Source organism: Hemicordylus capensis, chromosome 1, assembly GCF_027244095.1.
Source record: "Hemicordylus capensis ecotype Gifberg chromosome 1, rHemCap1.1.pri, whole genome shotgun sequence".
Classification (NCBI taxonomy): Eukaryota; Metazoa; Chordata; class Lepidosauria; order Squamata; family Cordylidae; genus Hemicordylus; species Hemicordylus capensis.
In genome coordinates this window covers 111,462,308-111,468,307 of record NC_069657.1, presented here as the reverse complement: position 1 = coordinate 111,468,307, position 6,000 = coordinate 111,462,308, and positions in this window count along the sequence as shown.

Sequence of the window (6,000 nt, the reverse complement as noted above, 5' to 3'; positions counted from 1 at the left end):
TGTTATGCCTCATGATGTGGCTTCATTGTTGAATTTTCACTGACCAGAAGCAAATTAGTTACTACCAGTAATTTATGCTTCTGAGGAATTAATATCAGGACATATGTGACTGATACAAAAGGTACTTGCTCAAAAAATATTACTGTATTTACCCAAATTGAAGACAAGTCTGAATTTAAGAGGACCCCCCTCCCCACCCTTTAAAAAGTAGAGGTTAAATACACGTATACCTGTATTTACTCAAAAGGAAGAGGACCCGGAAGTCAAGAGGTTGTCTTAAATTCAATTATCAAAAAACTGGTCTTACAATCAGGTAAATTCAGTATTTACAGCTTCTGATCTTCATGACAGCTTATTTACATCTGATGTATGTGAACAAAATGCTTAGCAATCATTACTTTACCACACTTGGACCATGCTCCTCCTACTTTCACAGAAAGACTCATTTGTCTCCCTCTGTTTAAATGCACATGATGGTAGATTGTGGCTGAATATGTAATCCCTGAAGACAAAAATACAAAATCCCTGACCTTCATCCAATGCCTTCATGAACATTACCCCCTTTATCTTCTCTGGGACTGGTGCGCACAGTCAGGATATTAGAGAGAGAAGCTAATACTGCTCTTCTAAGAAGCTGCTGTCCTGGAGATCCTATCAGACTATTCATGGTTGTATAATGTATGAAGTGTATTTGCTTTTTCAAGGCCAGGATGTCCTGACAACCATAATTCTCTTAAGAATTTGTTTCAAATTGCTGAAGTAATAGGAATATAGGAAACTGCCATATACTGAGTCAGCCTATTGGTGGTCAATCTAGCTCAGTATTGTCTACTCTTACTGGCAGGGGCTCTCCAGTATTTAAGACAGGAGTCTCGCCCAGCCCTACCCTGATATGCTGCCAGGGAGTGAACACAAGACCTTCTGCATGCAGGCAGATGCTCTCCCACTGAGCTACAGTCTCATCCCCCACGGGGAATAGCTTATAGCAGTCACTGCTAAGTCACCCATCCAAATGCAAATGAGGGCAGACCCTGCTTACCACAACTTACTACCACAAGACCAGCTCTCCTCCCCAACGTGTATAAATTAGCTTAAATATAACCATCTCTCTTTTTTTTTGCTGTTACAAATGGGTGACTACGCCATATGCAAGTTCCAAAGAATATAAAATATAAAACAACCCTTAGATAAACAGCCAGAAATATTCAGTTAACAATACAAATAATTAGACACTCTGGCAAACATGTTCCACACAACACAGGCAGCTCTGATCTGTTTGCACTGCTGCAAGGTTCTTAAGGAGCCACTGGGAGAGGAGAGCTGGTCTTGTGGTAGCAAGCATGACTTGTCCCCTTAGCTGAGCAGGGTCTGCCCTGGTTGCATATGAATGGGAGACTTGATGTGTGAGCACTGCAAGATATTCCCCTCAGGAGATGGAGCCGCTCTGGGAAGAACAGAAGGTTTCAAGTTCCCTCCCTGGCTTCTCCGAGATAGGGCTGAGAGAGAGTCCTGACTGCAACCTTGGAGAAGCCACTGCCAGTCTGTGAAGACAATACTGAACTAGATAGACCAATGGTCTGACTCAGTATATGGCAGTTTCCTATGTTCCAGGGCGGTCTTGAACTTTTGTGCCATAGTGCAAATACTGACAGTAGCACTCCCACATGCTGGAAGCGCTACTTAGATTGGTTGGCATGTTGTCAGGTGTTTCAGACGCTCAGCAGCTGCTTGTACATGAGCCAGCCCCAGCAATGCTGCACCACAGTGCAAATGGAACTACTTGAAAACAATTGAAGTAGCGCTCTGTAAGTGTCCACATACTGTTTTTAAGTAGTTACATAACTGCACTCTTGTGCAACACCACCAGGTCTGATTTCCACGCAGGCTGCAGCCCTGGCACATCGGAAACACCAGTCTTGCCTTGTGCAATTTATTGGCCATTGCTTGCAATCTAAGTTGCACTCCCAGAGTGGGGTGCGTTACTGTTCAGTATTTGCGCTCTTTCACAAACGTGAAGGAATGCCAGTGGTTCCTTAGATGTCTGCAGCAGCACAGGTGTAGGAACCACTCAGGTTATGCTGTGGGCCACAGTAAATAATGAAGGATTGTACAGAAATAGCATTTTGGTGTTTCCATCCAATACAATAATAGTTAACAGGATTAACAGCAGGGCTGCACAACTGCAGCCCTCCAGCTCCCATCATTCCTGACTCTTGGACACTGTAGTGAGGGATAATGGGAGTTGTAGTCCAACAACAGCTGAAGGGCTGAAGTTGTGCAGCTTTGATCTAGAGGAGAAGGGGGCCCCCCCAGCACTTCCTATCATGTATGGGCTCTGGTTGTCAGTCACCCAACAAAATACTGGCATTGTGGTATCATTGTGGGATCATGTTTGACATCATCCAGCCTACTGCTGTTTAGCAGTCAAATATTCTGGATTTAGCAGTTTTACTATTTGAGCACAGTTACTAAAAAAATTAGGAAAGTGGTATCTTTGTTTGCCAGTCAAAAGCTTAAAGTAACATGCCATATGTTTATAGCATTATGTTGGTTATAGCTGAAGAAAGAGGAAATCCGAACATGGTTCCAAATGAAATACAAAGTATTGGTTATCACCTATAAAGCCCTTAATGGCTTAGGTCCAGGATACTTAAGAAAGCGCCTTCTCTGTCGTGAACCCTGTCGCCTACTAAGATCATCTGGAGAGGTCCAGTTACAGCCAACTCGTTTGGTCACAACTCGGGACCGTGGCTGCCCCAGGGCTTTGGAACACACTCCCTGCTGAAATGAGAGCATCTCCTTCTCTGTTTGCTTTTAAGAGAACCCTTAAGATGTTTAATACCTACACCTTTAATACCAGACTACATGAGTAAAAGACAATTTGCTGTGTTCTAAGCTAGTCAAGAAGGCATAATCTCTGGTTAATAGCAACATAATACTTTTGGAGGAATTGTTTTTGCATTATCAATAGAACAAACATTTACAGTGGGAAATATTATGCCACACTTTAGATTTTGATCTTTCCAGCTTTGCTCACCTGGCCAGCTTTTCCCCAATGCCTGTGTTCACTTGGACTAGCAACCTACCTTTGAAGCGAGTTCCTCCCCTTTTGCAAAATATTTTTTTCTCACAAAGCTTTATATACATTCTTACGTAGGGCATGTCAACCTCAGCACTTCCATATGAAAAACCATATAACAGAAGCAGTAATATGTAAATGAGACTGAAAAGAAGAAAAATAATTTCAAATCGGGTTCCCTGAAAGGTTCCAAGCTGAAGTATTCAAGTAGATCTTCATTGTGATCAGTTGATATCCATTTGAATGGGTTCTGCGCCTGTGCGGAAGCCTCTCGGTATCGAGTCTACAGCTCCTCTTCGGCGCCTGCGCCCCGCCCCACATGGCTATTTAAGGCGGGAGGAAGCGCAGGCACCTCAGTTCCTTTTCGACCGCCTTGGGGATTGCACACAATTTCTATGGCTCCTTCGTTTTGGTTCCTTGCTAATATTAAAAAGTTCTACTGACTACTATCGTTTTGATCTCGGACTGCACTTTGACTAGGCTTTTGATCATGATTTGGACTGACTGATTACTGGCTTGACCTCGGACCATTTTTGGTACTGCCTTGCTTGCCGATTTTGTACGTTGGAAAGAGCGGACTGATTCTCGGATTTCGATCACGGACTGTTTGTGGAGTGAGTACTATGGACACCCCTAAGGGAAAGAAAACGTTCAAACGCTGTGATAAATGTAAAGCAAAACTGCCCTCCCAGGACAGCCACAACTTATGCCTGATATGTTTGGGGGAGGCCCATATAGCTTCGGTCTGCAAAATTTGTCAGTCTTTTTTCAAGCAGATGAGGAGGAACAGGGAACTTCGTCTGAGGGCAGCTCTATATGACGATGTTTTGGCGGCACCTTCCACCTCGTCAAAATCTCCACAAGGCATGAAGGCCCTGAGTTCGGCCCAGTCTAAAACCTCTATGCCCGCCGAGACTACCCCTAAGTCCTTGAAGAGGCCGGGTGATAAAATGGTTGCTGCCGAAAAGCCCGCAAAGCAGGCTCGAAAGTAGTCGACCTCAAGTGCCACGCCGTCACTGAAATCAGCTCAAGAAGTGGAGGTGGTATCGATCTCGACGGCACCTTCCATATCAGAAAAATCAGTCCCATCGAAACCAAGGGCTTGTCGCTCGACCTCATCGTCATCGATATCGAGAGAAGCTTCTCCGTTGCATCGACAAGCACCTTCGACATCGAGAGATCCGGCATCGACCACCTCGACATCGACCACCTCGACAACTGCCTTGGCAACCACCTCGACATCGACAGTACCATTGGCATTGACGGAAGCGGTTCTGATGGCCGCACCGGCATCGTTACCCGTTATACCTTCTGCCTGTGATTTGGTGCCTGCCACAACACATATCAGGTCTCCATCGACGTTGAAAGAGGAGGAACAACCGTCGGTCTTGCATACATCGACCAATATCACTGCTGTAACACCTTGATTTAGAGTGCCCATGACCTTCTCTTTGGATGAGGAAGATCTTTCTGATGCAGAGGCGGCTCCATTGGACCCTCTTCTTAAGATGCTAGACTCCACTACTGCTACCCCCTTGATTTTCAGAGGGTTTCCACGTTCTGATGATGACCAAGCACCTGACTCTACGCCAGTTCCAAAGTTACTGACCTCTACGCAGCTTACAACTTCGACGCCTTGGCACACTTGGGCTTTAGCCATGCTGTTACACCTTCGAATGAAACCGCACTGCCAGGTGCCTCCTCACCAGGGATGGCTTATGACTACCTAGAGGACAGGGCTTGGAGACAACCAAACGTCTCCATGGCTTGTCAGGCTGAACTAGATCCAGTGCCACTCCGTGTTCGTCCGCTTTCATCAGGGGACATTCCTGTGAGGCCAATGAAAACACTTTCTACGGCTTCCACTCAGACTCCTAGACTTGTTACTGCCAACAGATATTCCCAGACAGCAATGGGTTCTTTTAGTGATTCAGCTATACAAACTGAGCCTTTGTCAGTTTTGGCTCCACCACCCCCTGAATCACCAGGCCCGTCACTGTCCACTCGTTCTTGTTCGAATGAGAGCTCTGGGGACAGCCATCACAGCTCCTCCAATTTTGAATCAGACACGGAAACTGGGGAGGCAGATCCATCCCCAGATGTAGCTACCCCGGCCCATGTTTCACCAACAGAGGAGCTGAAGGCATACCATTCACATGTGAAGCAGATCGCTTCTGCGTTAGGTCTAGACCTCTCTTCTCAACTTAAAACCATAGATGACCCAGTCTATAACTTTATGCGACGATCACAATCAGCCCAACTGGTGGCTTTGCCGTTACTGCCTATCATTTCTAATGCAGCTCAGTGTGCATGGCAGGTGCCGCACACCTCTACTCCCACATCAAAGCATTTGGAAGGACTATAAAAGACACCTGTCCATAGAAGCAAGCAATCACTCAGCTTCCAAACTCACCACCATGGCCAAGACCAAAGAGCTGTTGAAGGATGTCAGGGACAAGGTTGTAGACCTGCACAAGGCTGGACTGGGCTACAAGACTATCGCCAAGCAGCTTGGTGAGAAGGTGACTACAGTTGGCACGATAACTCGCAAATGGAAGAAACACAAAATAACTGTCAGTCTCCCTTGGTCTGGGGCTCCATGCAAGATCTCACCTCGTGGAGTTGCAATAATCATGAGAACGGTGACAAAGCAGCCCAAAACTACATGGGGGGAACTTGTCAATGATCTCAGGGCAGCTGGAACCATAGTCACCAAGAAAACAATTGGTAACACACTACGCCGTGAAAAACTGAAATCTTGCAGTGCCCGCAAGGTCCCCCTGCTCAAGGCAGCACATGTACAGGCCTGTCTGCAGTTTGCCAATGCACATCTGAATGATCCAGAGGAGAACTGGGCGAAAGTGTTGTGGTCAGATGAGACCAAAATCGAGCTCTTTGGCATCAACTCAACTCGCCATGTG